The sequence below is a fragment of the Crotalus tigris genome, unplaced genomic scaffold (assembly GCF_016545835.1).
Source record: "Crotalus tigris isolate CLP2741 ecotype Arizona unplaced genomic scaffold, ASM1654583v1 scf7180000019363.1367679, whole genome shotgun sequence".
In the NCBI taxonomy this organism is placed as follows: domain Eukaryota; kingdom Metazoa; phylum Chordata; class Lepidosauria; order Squamata; family Viperidae; genus Crotalus; species Crotalus tigris.
In genome coordinates, this window is record NW_024097499.1 from 480373 (window position 1) to 499942 (window position 19570).

General features: G+C 39.7%; 1 long non-coding RNA gene across 5 annotated transcripts in view; it reads right to left on the reverse strand.

The window, feature by feature from the left end:
• The window catches only part of LOC120316330, a 66888-nt gene that overhangs the window by 33361 nt on the left and 13957 nt on the right, over positions 1-19570 (reverse strand). The window lies entirely within an intron of this gene.

Consider the following 19570-nt stretch of genomic DNA (forward strand, 5'->3'; position numbering starts at 1 on the left):
TCTCCATTATTTGGATTAAATATTATCTTGGAGTGATTACAGTTTGTTCAGGTTATAAGGAAATATAATGCATACTAGACTTAAGTAAATTAAAGTTGTGTTACTCTAAACTTTTATTCTCAAAGAATGCCATTTGAACATATGTACATTCAAGAGTGTTGCAGGAAAGAAAATGAAATTATTTTTTTCATTGATAATAGATGGCCAGCTTTGTCTATATTTGGCAAAGAGCAAGCCTTCTCTCTGATCTCATTTTCCTTAATGTTTACTAACTGAAGCTGTTGCATTAAATTCTAGTTCTTCTGAATTGATGATAGTTACTACACATTTTCAATAAGCTACTTATTTTTAGGAGGAGGAAGAGCATTTCCTTTATTTTGTGCTTAGATTTCAATAAGTTTCCTAAGAAAAACTATACAGTAATGAAAATAATTGGAACAGTCAACCTCCATTTCATGAGACGATGCTGTGCTTTAGAATAGTCCAATTTGTGTGTTTTATGTTTTGATCCGTCAGGTACAAAAGATCAGATCCATAGTGGAGGTTAAATTAAACTATTGCTAAAAGCCTATTCATAGGAATCCTCTTAGCTAACATCTAAGAGTTAGATAAGGGTCAACAGCATTCAGAGGTGGGGTGGGGGCTTGGACTTGGTTCTCTTGTGGCTATAAAGGGATTCTAGACTGATCCCCTTTTTCAGTCCACCCCCAGGTTCTGCCATCTCTTCTCGTACATGATTGTCCTTTTACAGTGTCAGGTGACATCATTAATCCTAAACCAGCCCTCCCGGTGGTACTGCCAGCTGTATGCCAAATCTATAGGGCTTTCATTTTTCCAAGGACACTGAACATAGGCTTATATAGAGGATTCATTGCATTTTAATTTTGCTCTAGATAACTTTATTTAGAAATTATTGAAGCTAAAAATGTCATCTACTTTTAGTTTAACAATAAATACTAGCTACATTGTTGGAAGGACCCTTTAACTATTATAGAGGATGTTACACACAATAAAAGATAGAACTTAACATTATTCTAGGCCAGTGGTTCTCAACCTTTCTAATGCCGCGACCCCATAATATAGTTCCCCATGTTGTGGTGACCCCCAACCACTTATACATCACCGGGTGCCAGGGGTGTGGCCAAAGAAAAGGGGGAAAAAATGGCAGACAGCCTTGTTTGGCGACCCCCGTGAAATGGTCGTTCGACCCCAAATGGGGTCCCGACGCACAGGTTGAGAACCACTGTTCTAGGCAATATTGAGAAAATGTATTCAGCACATCCCTGATTACATTTTGAAAAGATTGTCTAAATGTATTTCTGGACAGTATGGCATGAGGTACGTACTTGGACTTTAGGGAAGGTAATCAGATTTTTGAATCATCATTGCAGCTCATTTGGAGAAAAGATCAAAACTGCAGCAGCAAACTCAGATCCTTTTTAAAAAGTACTCTTTTCTCAGTACTTTTAATTGATTTCCAAAATCAGTTTGCCTTCAAATGTGCAATATAAATTAAAGCATTCATCATCTCAGAAAATTGCTACTTAGTTTCTGAAAGAAATCAAAGATATTTCATGTCAGTGTCCTTACTCTGACTAGTCTGCTATTGTGGACAGGAAAAGAGAGCAGTTAATCCTGTCAACTTTCTATGCCAAAAATTGTCTTTTGTACCCTGATTTGCTGCTGGTTGCAGTGTTAACTGTGAGCCATTGTGAAAGTGACCTTAGGAAACAGTGGCCTTCCTCAGACTTGCTTTTCAGGTAAATTGGGATTGCAACTTCCAAAATGAAGGCTAATGAGTTGTTTTTTCAATATTAGGTGAGAACTGCTGCACTGTAGATGATAAGCTCCATCCCAAACATCTACATAGCCCTTTTCTATGATAACAGCTTCAGAGAAGCCAAGCTCAGAAGGGTGATGGTAGAAGATGTAAAACTTGGCAAACTGATCTCTACAGAAGACAATGAGTAAGAAGAATTTGCATTGTAATAGCCTTCATATTTTGAATTTTTAAACCAGTGGTTCTCAACCTTTTTAATGCTGCGACCCCCAACCGGTTGTAAGTCAAGGACTACTCAACCGGTCATAAGTCGAGGACTACTCAACTGGTGCAGCACCGTTTGCAGAATGGGACTTTTGGCGGGCTCAGCAGGGCAGAGACAGCCTGGACAATTCCTATTGGCTTTTGAAAGCCAATAGAATTAGACTCTATTCAAGAGAGTTTGTTCTATTGGCTTTCAAAAGCCAATAGAATAAAAGGGAGTAGCACAGCTAAGGAAAAGGGGAAAAAAATGGTGGACTGCGTTGTTTGGCGACCCCTGTGAAATGGTCGTTCGACCCCAAATGGGGTCCCGACCCACAGGTTGAGAACCACTGTTTTAAACAAACAGAGCGGAATTATTGACACCAAAAATTGCCTTATAGAGTGTTTCTCAACCTTGGTAACTTCTATGATGTATGGACTTCAACTTCTAGAATTCCCCAGCCAGCATGCCACACATTTTAAAATTGCCAAGATTGAAAAACACTGGCCTTACGTATCGGTGACTATGTGTTCCACATTTCTAAAAGAATGCATGCTGTACTACATATTAGAATAAACAGTATAATTTTAATAAAAAGCGAACTTGGATATTGCCAATATCAGAAATATTTGGAAATCCATTTGAATATGCGGGATCAGCACTTTGTAAAGTAAAAAATTTGTAACTATTTTTATATTACAATAAAATGTAATGAAGATAATCAAACTGTCAGTTCTTTATCATACCAGTTCCCTCAATTTTCACAGTTGCAATTCAAATAGGTTATAATACTATACTTTTTTAATATAGCAAAAATTAACAAAGGAGTTGAGTTTATTTTGCATTAATCATATGTAATCTTTCAGAAACCCCAAAGTAAGGATTATCTCCCTATCATAAGAATGAGTAGGGTCAGGGTCATAAATCTTAATCTTAATCAGGTAACAACAGAATGTAAACGGTGCATTTTCAGTCATGAAATTCCCTTACCAAAAAATCTTTATGGATATTTCTGTGCCTGATGGAGATTTCTTTTTTCTCCTGTCTGTAGGGCTCTAATGTTTGGACAAAAAGGCTGGGCACCAAGAGAGGAAATTTACTGTAAAGGGTAGAGAATTACTGTAAAAAGGATGGGAGAAGAGAACAGGAGTATGGAAGAAGGAAGCAAAATGATGTGAGGGTATGAAATGAGGAAGAAGCTGCTCACAAACTGCTCCAGCCTTTTTAAAACAAGCCAGCAATCCCAGACATTTTGATGCCTTTTAAATTCCCAGTGAGTCTTAAAAATGCATTAACTGGGAAAAGCAGTTCCTAATATAGCTCAGTTTGCTATCTGTCTCCCAGCATTGAAGATCACTTCATAGAGCAGTGGTTCTCAATCTTTTTATACCGGCGACCCTGGTCATAAGGAGGCGGCGCGCATGTGCGGCAGCGCCCCCATGCGCGGCGCCCCCTGCGCGGCGGCGCCCACATGCGCCACCCCTGCACGGCATGCATATGCAGCGGCGCCCCCCACATGCGCCACCCCTGCACGGCATGCATATGCGGCGGCGCCCCCTGTGCCGGCTGAGGAAAAAAAATGGTGGATCGCGTTGTTTGGCGACCCCTGTGAAATAGTCGTTTGACCCCAAATGGGGTCGCGACCCACAGGTTGAGAACCGCTGTCATAGAGCTAAGAACAGAAAGAACATTCCCCCTAAATGCAACAAAATTCACCTGAGGCTAAACATAGACTGAGGATTACCTTAATGCAATATGAATTTGATAAACATAATTAATTTCTCCAGTTAGATATCTTTGGCTTCTATCAGTGGTGAATTTCCCTCAATATGCCCAGGTTCTAATATTATTTCAATGTTTCATAGGCTAATGTCATGTGTGAAATTATTCTAAGAATGAAATTCTTTTGCAACATCATAACTGCTTATTTTGTACAAGGATAGAAAATATGGATAGACCTCACCAATTTGAATGTCACCTGTTCCTGCTTTTTTGGATTGCATCTCTAGATCAAAGACTAAATACAGCATAATACATAACTGTAAGAGCTAAACTCTTGTGATGGTCCCAAATGCTCTTGCTCAAATACTCTGCTTATCCTTGATCTTCCTTTGAGTCCTCCTGCTAATAGAGGTTGAAGGAATAGCTACAGGGGAGAGAGTCACCAGGTACCACACTGTCAATCTCTTCTAGCCTCAGAAACTCAACAGGATTGTGTCTACATAGCCACCAGGAAGGTAGGTAATTTAGTATAGGTAATCCTCTCTTTATGACCCTAACTGGGACTGGCAACTCTTTCTCTAAGCAAAGTGGCCGATAAGTGAAATGATGTGACCCCACCATTTAGCAACAGCAGTTTTGGCAGTCCCGGCTATAGTCATTAAGTGAATGAGCCATGATTGTTAAGCGAAACAACATATAACCACAACTTGCGACCTCCTACCAACTTCCTCATTGACTTTGCTTGTCGGAAGCTAGGTGACAAGGTTGCAAATGAGAATTTCATCTCTGTGAATCAATGCTACCATGATAAATACACAATAGTTGCCAAGTGCCCAAATCAAAATTATGAGGCCACAGTCATAAGTGTGAGGAACGGACATAAGTCACTTTTTTCAGTGCCTAATTTGAACCCTAACTTCAAACAAGTCACTAAATGAATGGTCACCGAGCAAGGACCCTGTTTAGCTTTACTGTTAGTGAACTCATGGGTATATTAATAAAGGTTTCGTGGAGACAATACAAAAGTTGTCTCTCACTCCCTTCTTACACTGGCAATTCTAGTTTAGCAACTGCCTTGGACAGCAACTGTTTGAAATTACGCAATGGTGAAAATGTAACTTGGCAATCAGTTCTCACATATACAACCTTTGCAGTCATTAATTAAAGCAAAAGAAAGCTGAAGTAAGATTGTAAGCACAACGGATGCCTGAGTTGCCAATCCCAAGTGTGGTGGCTACCTGCAGAATGTTTTTGATCAACTAGCCTGCAATTTTGACAGTTCTTAATGGTCTTTCCTAAACATTAAGAAAGTGTATTTAGCATTCTGAGATCAAATTAGAATTCCTCTTCACTTGTATGGTTTGCTAAAACCTAAGTTGATAATCTTTTCAGCAATCCTCTTCTCCCAACTATTTTTCTGTTTTTAAGGCCTGCACTCTTCAAGGGCACTATTGTTTTTATGTTTTTTTTATAATAGCTTCCCTGTACTACTTAAGAGTATTTTATTATTGTTGTATTTTTTGACAGTGAAACTAAGCCCAGATAAATCAGCGTCATCATCATCATATTTGCCTAATTTCTTCAGGTATAGAACCAGCCACTGTTTCATGTTATGCACAATAAGTTATATATTTTCATTTAGGGTATATATAAACAATATCCACTAGATGGCAAGCACTATCAAGCTTGTTTGTCAGCTATCCCCAGCCCTCAGAAATCCCTGCTCTTGAAACATCCTATGGTACAAAAAAAAATAATTATTGCATTAACATTTATAGCCATGTATCTAGAAATAATACAGGAGCTTTCCAGATGTTTTGAGTTGCAAAACCTACAATACTTTGCATCTGAATTTTCTGTGTAGGATTGACAGTGAAATCCAAAACATCTGGAAGGTATGGGTTATCTATAACCCTGGCATATATTTTCCATTTTCTTTGGAAGGACTGAAGCTAAAGCTCACTGAGTTGTCCACCAAAGGAGAAAACAGCACTCACTGGGAAAGACTGTTGGGAAAGACCGAAGGCAAAAGAAGAAGGGCAGAGGATGGGATGGTTAGATACTGTCATCTATGCAATGAATATGAATGTGGGCAAACATCGGGAGACACTATAGTACTATAGTTCATAGCATGTCAGGACTGGATGGCCTGGCATGCTACAATCCATATGGTTGTGAAGAGTCAGACATAACTTAGCAATCGAACAACAATATATTGTCTATTTATGCTTCTTTCTTCATAATTAGAATGTCAGCACCTTAGAGATATGTTTAGTCCAATATTCTTGATTATTTTGCTTGTATTAGTCTATGTGAAAAGAACCCCATGTATGTGATGGATCAGTGAAAAGGGGCGTTGTCTTACCTGAACGCCTTTTCTCAGCAGGATGATGTAGAGTCCAATGGATGGGTTCTATGACAGCCTTCCTGCCCGGCAGACTGGGTAAAAACTTTGGCCACACCCTTCCTTTGGGCGTGACCCCAGTTTTGACTGAGGCGAGAACCTTGTTGGAATTGCTATTGTAGCTCCTTGTGCTATACCTGCCTAGACCTGATACCTGGGGGGGCTTGGACTCTACATCATCCTGCTGAGAAAAGGCGTTCAGGTAAGACAACGCCCCTTCTCCAGCAGGATGGCTGTAGAGTCCAATGGATGGGACATACCAAAGCCCTCATGTCCCCTTGGGAGGGAGTGTCTAGGCCATCGAACCTTGAGCAGATGCGACTTGCTGTAGCACTCTCCTACCAAAGGCAGCATCTGCTGCTGCGAAGGAGTCTAAACGGTAATGTCGGATGAAGACAGAAGGCGAAGACCAGGTTGCGGCCTTGCAAATCTCCTCCACCGACGCCTGTGTTGACTACGCAGCAGATGTAGCTGCGCTACGTGTTGAATGGGCCGTCACGTGTGCTGGCACTGGAAGTGCCTGCGAGGCGTAGGCTTGGGCTATACAGGCCCTAATCCACCTGCCTATGGTAGAAGATGACACCTTCTTTCCCATAGTTGACGGTTGAAAGGAAACAAATAATGCTTCCGTCTTACGGAAGGACGAAGTGCGTTTCACATAGAAACACAGCGCCCTACGCACATCCAGCTTGTGCCACCTATGCTCTAGCCTATGTCCGGGTCTTGGGCAAAAATCAGGAAGAATCAGTTCCTGAGATCTGTGGAAGATGCTATTTACCTTCGGAATGAAAGCAGGGTCTGGTCTAAGAACTACCTTATCTTTGAAGAAGGTACAAAGATCCTTCCTCACTGACAATGCTGCTAGTTCCGAAATTCTCCTTGCTGAAGTAATGGCTACAAGGAAGGCTACCTTCAGTGATAGATGGTGAAGAGAACATGAATCAAGGGGCTCAAAGGGTGCCAATGTCAAGGCTTGAAGAACCTTAGGCAAGTTCCAAGACGGGTACCTGTGTATAACAGGAGGCCTAGTGTTCGTCGCCCCTTTTAAAAAGGCGCTAATCGCTGGATGTTGCGCCAGAGAGGATAAATTGTCGTAGGATAGAACCGTTGAGAGGGCTGATACCTGTCTGCGAATAGTATTGACTGATAGCCCTTTATTTAGTCCCTCCAATAGATAATCAAGGATATTGGGAATAGAAACTGCGGTTGGATCTAGGTGAAGAGGGACGCACCACCTGCAAAAGCCTTTCCACGTAGCATCGTAGATCCTGTTTGTGGATGGTCTCCTTGATGCTTGTATGATCGATATCACCCCTGCGGAGTAGGATTGCTTGGCTAAACTTTGCCGCTCAAATGCCAAACTACGTGAATTACAGGAGGTTCAAAATGCCTGAAATTGGGCCGACCATATGTCCTCCTGCGCTCTGTCACTGGACGTGGCGGCAGTGGGAGTATGGTCAGGTGTAGATGCTGGTGAAGAGGAGTTGGAGGAATCCAACTGTTCAGTTTCCCCAGGAGGAGACCAAGTTTTAAGAACTTCCTGGGCAGTAGGTTCTGCCGTGGTTGCCACCAATGGGACAGGGGAAACCATACTTGTCACATTGGAGCTGGACTTCTGTGCCCTGGCAAATTGTCGTTCTAGAGCCAAATGTCTCCTCGAGGCCTCTCGCTCAGCTGTTTTGGATGGTCCCTTTTGCATAAGATGTTTTGTTTTGGCTTTCTTCTTCCCCCCCGCCTCAGATTCAGAGGATCTGCATTTTGCTGTTGTTGTGGGGGGGACAATTGAGGGACCTGCATAGCTGAATACGAGACATTGTCTGCCATTGTGCCAGGTACCCCGAGTAGGCAATACCTGGAGTGGGGAAATAAAGTACGCAGATCAGTCGCAGATAATTGGGACTAAAAGCCCTCTTCTGCACAGACAAACAATGGCCGGACAGACAGGTTCCTTTGGACGGGAGGATCCTGTAAGGCAGTGACTAAAGGTCACAGCAGGAACAGTTAGATAGAATTTATTCCTCCTCACCTCTTTCACCAAGGTCAATGGACAGGGTCCAGACCTAATAGAATCACAATTGTAAATTTGGTAAACGTTTTCCCCAATCTGTGGCTGTAAAAACAGACCACGATTTGAAATGAAGTAGTGTCTTTCCTCCCTTCCCTCTTCTTTAATACAATATATTGTAGGTATTATTGCTCAGGCGAATACTGCCAATTATCTCTTTGTAATCAAGAGAAGCTCCGGATGATAGGTCCACCAAAATGGCGGAATGAACTAGGCCGGTCAAAATGGCTTCTGAAAGGAAGCCACGCCTCCCAACCGTAAGCTGAGGATGGAGCCACGAGGCTCAAAATGGCGGATCTTAAATGTCGGGTTAGATTGCTTGGCAGGCCCCGAGAGGCTGGATCCTACACCAGCTCCCCCCCCTGGATCCCCACGAGTATTTGTAGGGGGCTATAATCCGAGAGGGGGTGTCTGCGCCTGTTAAAACGTCCTCCCTGGAGCGCCGATAGAATCCTCGGCTAAGCGGCCCTTTCGGCTTCAGAAGTCTTGCGCCTTTCAGCTGATGTAGTGAGCGGCGCAGCGGCTCTTCCGGCCGTTGAGGCTGTAAATTCCCCGCGCCGATCAGCTGTTTAGCGCACCGGAGTTCGGCGAGCGCTCGCGGGTAAACGGCCCAATTCCCCTGGCTAGAAGCCCTAGACCCCGGGGATACTCTCACCACTCCGACGATCGTCCGGGAAATGGAGATCTGGCGACGGCTCGGAGCCCCGAGCCAGTAAACTAAATTGATTCTCTGCCTGTCAATTTGGAGAATCTAGGGAAAGGGAAAAGGAAGAATTTTTCTTTTGGTTGAATTTTTTTAGGATTCTCGCACAGCTAACGGGCTTCGAGACTGAGTCAAAACTGGGGTCACGCCCAAAGGAAGGGTGTGGCCAAAGTTTTTACCCAGTCTGCCGGGCAGGAAGGCTGTCATAGAACCCATCCATTGGACTCTACAGCCATCCTGCTGGAGAATATAGATTTAGTTGAACACTGAAGTGAGAAAATAAAGTCAAAATAATTTGCAGATATATAAAAAAAAGGATGCACACATGACAGGGTGATTAAAAATTAAGCTACTTTGGATTACAAGAATGCCTTGATTTAATCTTAAAAGGAAATGAGCATACAACAGTGCAGTTCCCAGAAACACCTGCCAAAGTCATAAAAAGTATGTTTTAAATAGTTGTCTTTTTCGCACTTTATCTCACAGGTTTTGTCATTTTTGCCTTCTGTTTGGTACAGTGTTTCTTACTAGTTTTAATTCTGCCACTTTTAGTAGCTGTTTTAATTGATAGATTTTTTAAAAAATTACACCTACACTATTTTTAGATTTTTTTTTATTCTTACCTTGAGAACTGTAATAGGGGAAAAAGATGAATAAGAGGTTCATCACATTTTAGAAATCTAAGATCATCTTTTAAAAGGTTAACACTTAAGCATACATTAAAAAAGAAAACAACATGAAAAATCAGGTAAGTAAAAATGATATTCATCCTATCCACTATAGCAGTGGTTCTCAACCTTTTTAATGCCGCGACCCCGAACCGGTCATAAGTTGAGGACTACTCAACCGGTCGTAAGTCGAGGACTACTCAACTGGTGCAGCACCGTTTGCAGAATGGGACTTTTGGCAAGTTCAGCAGGGCAGAGATAGCTTGGACAATTCCTATTGGCTTTTGAAAGCCAATAGAATTAGACTCTATTCAAGAGAGTCTATTTTATTGGCTTTCAAAAGCCAATAGAATAAAAGGGAGTAGCACAGCTAAGGAAAAGGGGAAAAAATGGCAGACTGCATTGTTTGGCGACCCCCGTGAAATGGTCGTTCGACTCCAAATGGGGTCCCGACCCCCAGGTTGAGAACCACTGCACTATAGTGTCATCTCTACCACTTACATATGAATAAATCTATATCTGATTTATCAAAATTTAATGGCTGGCTCCATGCTTGCTGTATATTACAGGCTGATCAGATTGTCAGTCAAAGGAATCCCACTGAAATTACAACACTTATAAATGGATCTATGCAGAAATGGAAATTGTTTCCTTGTTAATCTAGATTCTAGATCACCAGTTCCAGGTCAGAGGATTTTTTTCTGACTTTTATTAGATGTAGCAAAATCCAAAATTGTGGCTTGCAGAAAATTATTGAACAGAACAATAGTATTATTTAGCTCCTGTGCTCTGTTTGCTTTTACTCTCTCCCTGGGGGAAAAGCCATTATCCATCCTTCTGCTCAATCCAGTTGTTCCTCCTGGAAGTCTTGTAAATCTTGGCGTCTCTCTCCGAACAGAGCAAGTTAAATCAGCAGGAAATTTCTTCTAAGAACAACAGGTGGTGCAAAAAAAAAAAAAAAAAAAAAACCAATCTTTCTCAGTGTTTCATTTATGTCTGTGGAAAAATAAAAATAAAAAAATAAAAGAGCCTTTCTTCCCGGAAACTGGTAGCTATTTTGAGGAACAAAATGCCTTTGATAATCAGCTTCAGGAGAGCTTGAGTCTCTGAAATTTTGCCATCCCTTCATTTGAAGCTATTGCATTTCAGATTGGTCAAGAGAAGAAAGGGGCCACTATTTTGTGCAAGTTCTTATCCCACTTATGCAAGCTGAATTCCCCCCCCCCAATAATAAAAGAGAAAATACAGTTGTTGTCCTGTAATTGGACAGCAATTGCAGTATCAGGATTACAAAGGAGAACTTGTTCATGCCATCAGTTCATCAGCACTTAGAAAAAAAGGGGGGGGGGCTTGTGGTACCATGGTAGAGACTTGTAGCAAGAAGGTGAAACATTCTGGCTGGATTTGCACAATTCACATTGAATTAAGTTAATTATTCAATTAATTAACTTTTATTTCATGTCTATTTGGGACAGGTTTTGTTTTGTACCATGTTGTATTCTGCCCTCCCATATTATACTCCCCCCTCCACACACACACAATTTAAACAAAAAGGAGGGGTCCTTGGTACAAAAACAAAACAAAAATACTCAGCCCAGGTTCCAAGATCCAGACAATATAATGAATCATAAATTAACCACAAGGATCGGGTTAGCAAAATACATTAGGATCAAAGGTGTTTGGCTATTTTATAGCTGAGTGTATTTCATGGATTTAGCTACTCAAAGTAATGGGATAAAAAGGAGAGATTTTTTAAAAAAAGCAAACAAACTGAGAAAAATACGAAAGTCACAAATTAATTAGGTTGGTTGGTGTATGAACTTAAAGCAGTTAAACTCCCACCAGACTTTGATGCTGTATTTCCTTTTTTTAAAGAAAAGCTTTGCAATAGATTTTCAATGCTGGTTAGTGTGTCACCCTTTTCTTCTGTTCTGAACTTTGAATGGTGTTTTCAATGGTTCTCTTCTTTAAAATTACTGATTTAATTATATTTAATTATCAGGTATGGATATTTTTTTCTTGCATTTACTCTTCAAAACTGCAATAAGCATAGCCAAATCAAACAAAGAAGTGTTTTTTAATATTTTTTTAACAGTTTTTTTCTTAAAATAAAATTCAAATAGAAATAAAGACAATGGGGAAAAGGGAAAGGAAAGGAAAGGGGGGGAAAGTAAAGGAGAAAAGTGGATAAAGTGAGGAAACAAAAAGAAGGAAACGAAAAGCAGTGGCTTTCAACTTCCTTCCGTGCAGTAAGATATATAATATAGTTATTCTATCAACTTGTTACTTATCTAAAACAGTAAGTATTAGCCACTCTAAAACTACGACCTACTTAATTGTCAAAACCCAAAATCAAATTTCATTTTTTTCTCTTTCAACCAGAAAGTCCAGAAGAAGTTTCCAAGTGGAAACAAAACTATTTACATTCTTTTCCCTAATTAATGCTGTTAACTTGGTCATCTCCACCAGTTCCATCATTTTTTCAATCCGTTCTTCCATCATGGGAGTTGACTTAACCATAGTTTCAACTGGGAAACTGTAAGCATCCTAGAACAAGCCAAGTCCAAAAACACTAGAGGAAGCCTGGCACTCAAACAAATTGGCCATCAACAGGCAAATAACGATAAATAAAATCTATATAGCATTAAAAAAAATCAAAAAGCCAAAATGGGTCAAAAAATCAAAAAGACCAAAACATCTCCTCACCAGCAATCAACACCCAGATGAACAGAGATTAACACCAAGACTAATATTAGACCAACAATCAAGGAAAAAACAATAACCCAATCAAGGAACTGCCAAACAAGCTAACACTAAACAACAACCTAATCAAAGAACCATCAAGACCACTCCCACCAACACTGACAGGGCAAGCCACTAATATATAAAATAGAGTAAATCCCACTCCCTTCTAGCACTGATAATATTACTCAGTTTGGTAATGAAACGTCTACAAGCAAACAACGAAGCTCAGAGAGCATCATGTTCAACCCTGAGCTACAAATATTCTCTTTTATCAGTACCTTCTGATTCCAATCTTCTTTTAAGGGTGCGTTCACCATGAATAGAAGATATTATTTCATTATCAGTCCACCACTTCTACCTCACTTCATTTATGAACTGGTATCATCAGAATGTAATGAGACTTGCAGTGCCATAGTGTGTTCACGTACATATCTAGATGTAAAGACAATTTGTCCTTACTTCCCCTTTCGAGAAACATGGCTTTTGGAAACTTTGAGGAAAGACGTTTAGAAAGTTGGGCAATTGACACTAATAACATATGAACAAGTTTTCCCTCAAATTCAAAACTAAGAAAAATTTAGAAATAGAAAATGGAGAAAAACCATTTTGATATTGGGAAAATACCAAGAATACAGAGGGGTTTTTTCCCCCTAGATTTTTGATGCTAATGGAAAACAGGCCAAACAATGTGCACTTGGAACAGTGGCAATGATTCTTTTCACACAACTTGGATATCTCTAGTTTCTCATTATCTCAGATTTCTCTATTAGAAGTAAGCTGATAGGATTTTTTAAAAAAAAAATGATAAATCTTAAAAAGCACCCTGTGCCACCAACAAAAGAGCAATTGTACAATGAACAAATATACATACAGTCTATTATAATTAAAATAGAATATGACAAAGAAAAAAATAATTAAAATGAAAAAGAGATCCATATAATAATTATATAGATAATAATATAAAGTTAATGTAATCCTTAAACTTATAATGAAGTCTAGAGCAGGGGTCCCCAACCCCTGGGCCATGGACCATTACTGGGCTGCAGCATGCCAGCAACCGCACAAACAAGCAAAGCCCCATCTGTGGGATGCAGGCAACCCACAAAACCACACACTCTCCGATCCGTGGGAAAAGTCTTTCTCCGCAGAACTGGTCCCTGGTGCAAAAAAGTTAGGGACCTCTGGTCTAGAGCATACAGGTAGTCCTCATTTAGCAACTGCATCATAAAGCTACCATTCACAATTAGGATGGTGATAAAATAATAACTTTGCAACTTGTTCTTGCAGTTACAACCTTTGCAGCTCTGAACAGTGAAGAAAAGCTGCAGTGAGAGCATAAGCACAGTCACAGTTTCACTTAGCAACTGCTTCCCTTAATAATCAAGTTGCCTGTCCCAATTGTGGTCACTAAACAAGAACTATCTGTATTGTGTTATCTTCTCATCTCACAAGAGATTTTTCCAAAATAGGTAACAAACTCTTATTCTGAATTCATTCTTTAAATCAGGCACAGAGGTTGCTTTTCAGTTATATAAAATTAAATTATATCATCCCTTTTTTCAAACATTCGTTGAGGGTTCCAATAAAGACAAAATAGTATTTTCTGATGAATCCATTTCATTTTTAAATTACAAGAAGCACATTTCACATTTCTTAACACTTGGACCCACTGATTATCCAAAACTCCAAAAGGAGTTTAAAGTGGGCGACGTGATATATTTGTCCATGAAATACTTGAACTTTAAAATATCTTGTAAAAAACTAGGTCCTAAATATATAGGTCCTTTTATTGTTATAAGAATCATCAACCGAGTTACTGTAAAACTGCAGTTGCCCAGGGGTTTTAACCAGATTTACCCAGTGTTCCAATGTAGCTTATTAAAGCCTGTTCAAGGTTCATGAATGGGGCCAATGGAGAAACCACCTCCCCTCCCAATTCTGATTAAGGGAAAAAGGCATTATGAGATTGAAAAAAAATTGGATTCTAGATATTGTAGAGGAAGCTCCAATATTAGGTAAGGTGGAAAGGATACCCACTTGCGGAGGCACAATGAGTAGCAGCAGATAATGTTAGAACCACTAAGTTAATAAAGAAATTCCATTCTAGATATCCTGATCGACTCCAGTGAGGGGGCTGATTAGGTAATAGGAATCATAAACAAAGTCTATATGTCTATATCAGCGGTTCTCAACCTATGGGTCGCGACCCCATTTGGGGTCGATCGACCATTTTTCGGGGGTCGCCAAAGAAGGCGATCCGCCATTTTCTCCCCTCAGGGGGCGGCGCCGCGCATGCGCGCCGCGCATGGGGGGGGCGCCGCGCATGCGCAGAACGTTTGTGTGACGGGGGTCGCCGTCACACAAACGTTGAGAACCACTGGTCTATATGTTTGTTTTATGCCTTTTTGTTTTATCTATTCTTTTGGGGGGGGAACATGTCAAGGATGAAACATTGGCAGCTATGTGCCTCTGCATTTCAACTTGCCTTTAGAGTAAAGGAGGAGGTGTTTCTTTCAAATGGAGTAGATGGAGAAATGAAACTTCTATGATTCCACTGAAGACTATGAGAGCCTGAAAACTTTTCAAGGACACCACAACAGACATGGATTTGAAGTAGATGGTTCCCATAACAAAGTGAACTTGTTTATATGGACTATGTAAGATGTTGGGGGTTTGGCTGGGAAAATTATTGTTTAAGTCTATGAATTGGTGTTGGAACCTCAGAGTTAGTTTTGCTTCGACATTACCATGCAATGTATTCAATAAACAGTAAGATTTTCAGAGACGGAACGAACCTGGAGTTTTATTTGGATTCTCAAGCTGGATGCTAATATTATGACTGTCTGATCTCTTCTTAAAACCTCCAGTAATGGAGCACTTACAACTTCTGGATGCAAGCCATTCCACTAATTAATTGTTCTCACTGTCAGGAAATTCTCCTTAATTCTAGTTGGATCTCTCTTTGATAGGCTTCCATCTGTTATTTCTTGTCCTGCCCATGGGTGCTTTGAAGAATAGGTTAACCCCTCCTCTCTGTGATGCCTCCCCCAAATATTGGAAGACAATTATCATGTTACCTCTAGTCTTTCTCTTCCTTAGATTAGACATATCTAGTTCCTTCAATTGTTCATCGTATGGTTTAGCCTCCATTAAGCCTCCATTAAACCATTAAAACCTCAATCTTTAGCATTTAACGAATACATCTTTCAAATTATTTTTCCAAACTGCAATAATAGTCCAGGTCAAGATAATGTACAAGACACTTAAACTTAGCCTTTAGTTTAAAGCAGTGTAGAAATTATAGATTCAGGAAAATCTGAAATAATATCTATTTTGCAATGTCAGTTATAATAAAAATCACACTTATACACTCAGAAATATACTTATGGTCTACTAAGACAAATGTAAATGTACAGCTTGATGTTCAAAGAATAAAATAAAGTTTTCTTTAAAAAATATTTTTGTATTAAATCCTAGAGCATATAACTTCAGTGACAAAATTATAGGACATCCAATAAATATAACATAGATTAGAGGACATCCTTTCTCTATAATTACAATTTATACAGTAATGTGCTAAGTGTGTAGGTTGAGAGGGAAAGGTTCATAAAGCTATTAATTCAAGTTCAAATTTTTATGTTTCCCAATTATCAGCAAAAAGTGTCCTAGAATTACAACTCATAAATTATAAGTAAAGCAAATGTCTTTTTTAAAAAAGTATTCCATACTGTTGATCCAGTTTGTTTTAACAGATAAATATGAAATTCTTTCAAACAGCAAAAATGGAAATGAACTCCTAATGATTTTAAATTTTGTAAGGAGTGAAATCTGGGGTTCAGACTAATAGTTGTGATGTGTCCATGATTCTAAATAGGGAGAATTAATAGCTTGGAATTATTTTACCTATACATAATTTTGTCTAAACCAGTCCCTTAGATAAACATAGGATCGCCAACATGATCACCAATGTCTGATAACGGATATGGCACAAGAAGAAAATACATAACTTTGAATATTACCAGGGACTAGGTAGGACAAACAGTATCAAAGTAGAGGCTGTCTTTTGATTAACAGTCATAGTCCAGTCCTAAACACTCATAGCCCAATCCTCGTTCACTCAAAAATGTTCCACACTGATTACACACGGACTTAAATACAACCTAAATTTTCTTTTATATCATCTTCGCAATCTCTTCAGAAATAAGCTTTTTTTTCAATCTTCTATCTTATGTTCTATGCCAATGATGGCGAGTGCCCCAAAACTGCCCCACACCCTGCCCCCACCCTACCACTGCCCGCCCTGCCCCTGTCCCCACCCTGCCCCGCCTGCCCCACACCCACCTGTGCCCGCCCACCGCACCCTGCTCCTCGAATTCCCCAAGCAGTCATGGAACTGCAAAATATATTGGCTGAAGATTCTTCCTAAATCCAATTATATTATAGCAATATATACTAGTTATTGCATGCTTCACCACTCCTTCCAGTTAGATGACCCAACTCGGTAACCAAACTAATCCATTACTTGGTCTGTTACAGCAACCTATATTTTATCAACTAGTGTCAACAAGCCAATGTATGCCTTTATCCCTGGGCCAAAGGAAAATCCTATCTCTGAAGGGTTCCACTTGTAAACTAGACTACAGTAGGTCTGATAACTCTTTACACTGAAGAATTATTGCTTCAATGACAGAGTTCATGGGGAGTCAGTACAATGTCCTTCTGATATGTCTCTTGGACTTCTCAAAACTTGTGAAACCTTCATACAGGTGTGCTAAAATTGTGGGCTGTAATGAAAACCACACCTTTGCATTCTAAAAAATATGACAAGAGGCCAAAAATGTCTAAGTATTGTATTGTTATGCAAACTCTTGCATTACCTCATAAGCCACCTTAAAACACCTTAAGAAAGTAATGGCCAATTTGTTGCCACATGGGATGGCTTCTTTGATGCTTTGCACTGTGCTCCTCACATGGATTTCAGGATCACAATCCTCCTTATCGTACTTACAATTTGATTTTTGAGAGATGCCTGAGATAGAGCATCTGTCATTGCGAAATCTTTGGTGGAGTGTTAATTAAAACTAATTTTCTTGTCAATATGGTGATCAACTATTTAATAATTTTCTGTTATAAATTTCTTCCAGATGGAAATGAATTTGTTTGCATCCAAACTGTGATCCAAGTGCCTCTTTTTTTATGTCAGCAGACCTTTGTTCAGTAAGAGTCAATGCATAGGGTGAGTATATGAAAGGCTTGTCATGTTCCTGGAATAAAATAGTATCAAACTACCATTGGACATATATAAAATTTCAGAACAGGTACTGTTCTTAGTACATTTTTCACATTATTTTGCTATTTCTATTTGCCCAAATTACTATCATAGTCTAATTGACTAGGTGTGGATTTCAGTGATTCTGATACTAGCAAAGAACTAAAGAGTCTTGGAAGAATCACCATAAAATGTATGCTGTTCCAAATAAGGTCAGTTTTTGCAAATCCTTAAGGTATTGCACTAAGAGCTTCAATTGCAATCGGTAGGACAATCAATTTTTTCCTCGGTAATACTTCAACCTCAATTTGTATATCATGATATTTTGCTATTTTCTCCTGCTGTTTTTCATCAATTCAACTGTCTCCAGGTATTGCCACATCAATGAACCACACTTTTTTTTCTATAACAGCAATGTCTGATGTATTACACTCTCAGTTTGAATTTTGAAATCTCACACTTTGTTCTCATTTTGCAAAAATTTTTCAGGCTCATGGTCTCAGTGTTTTTTGCAAATGGTAAAAAAATAATAATAAAATTTTCCACTTAAATTGCAGCGGACAATTTTTGCAGTCCTATTACGGTGTTTATACTCTGTTTGAATGATTTCACTATAGTCGTTAATGAGATTAGCTACAACACTACCTTTAATTTTACATAATATGTTCCATTTCAATTTTAATAATATTGTTTTGTAGCATGTTCTTGATCTGGCATGATTATTTGTTCAGTTTCTTCGTTAAGTCTTCCAGATTTTATTTGGAACCATGTCAGATTTTGATCTGTTTTTCTTTTCAGTGTCATATGCTATATGATATAATCAATTTGTTTTCCAGAACTAGGTGATGGCCAATCTGGTATGGAAACTGTTCTCTAATTTTCACCATTGTTGATGGATTGTGGGGTGGTACGGTGGCTCAGCAGTTAAGACGCTGGGCTTGTTGGCTGGAAAACAGACAGCCCAGGTTTGAGACCCAAGCTCCCAGATGATGGGTGAGCTCCCGTCCTTGCCCCAGCTCTTGCCCACCTAACAATTTGAAATTATGCAAATGCATGTAGATAAATAGGTACCACTTCGGTGGGAAGATAACAGCGTCCCATGTGCACCTTTGGCTTATAGCCATGCTGGCCACATGACCACAGAACTATCTTCAGACAACACTGGCCCAATAGCCTTGAAATGGAGATGAGGACCACTCCCTATAGTTGGCAATGGCTTGCAGAGTAAAATCCATAGGGTCTCCTTTACCTTTTTTATTTAATGGGTTGTGGGATGCCTTAATCTTGGTTCTCAGTTGACATCTTTCTGGCATGAATGAACTTCCAGGAGTTAAGGTGTCACCCATATCACTGGATCATGCAAATCCACCACCACCACAAGCTAGATTTCTCATAATATTAATGTTACTCTTATTATTTCTACTACATGTACAATGTTTTACTTCCATGGACCCCGAGTGGCCTGCCATACTGATATAATAAGATAAAAGCAAAAATCAATTATAAACAGCAAATCCAACATGCCATCGTTGAGAGGTTGTATTCTTATCTCCAAATACCTACTTGAACACCTTTGCTTTTTCAAGAAAGGCCAGTGATAACTGGAAATAAGTGTTTCCTATAAGAACTGTGGGAAGAAAGTCCTCCAAGGAGACTCCATCTTACAACTCACTAGAAGCCTGCCTGAGAGTTTACTCTGATAGTTTTCAAGCTTTTCATGCTTCAGACTATCTGTGTAGTTCTTGTTTCTTCTGATTTCCAGTTCTGAGAGTACCAAAGAAGCAGTCCAAACATGGAGGACCCAGAAGTGGCTTTCCCTCGTTGACAAGACACTGAGCAAACCAGTGTCTCCCAGATTTTACTGGAGAACCAGATTCACCTCGGAGAAGGTGTTGCCAGGCTTGTCCATGTCCTTGAGCCCCTAGGGCAGTGGTTCTCAACTTGTGGGTCGGGACCCCATTTGGGGTCGA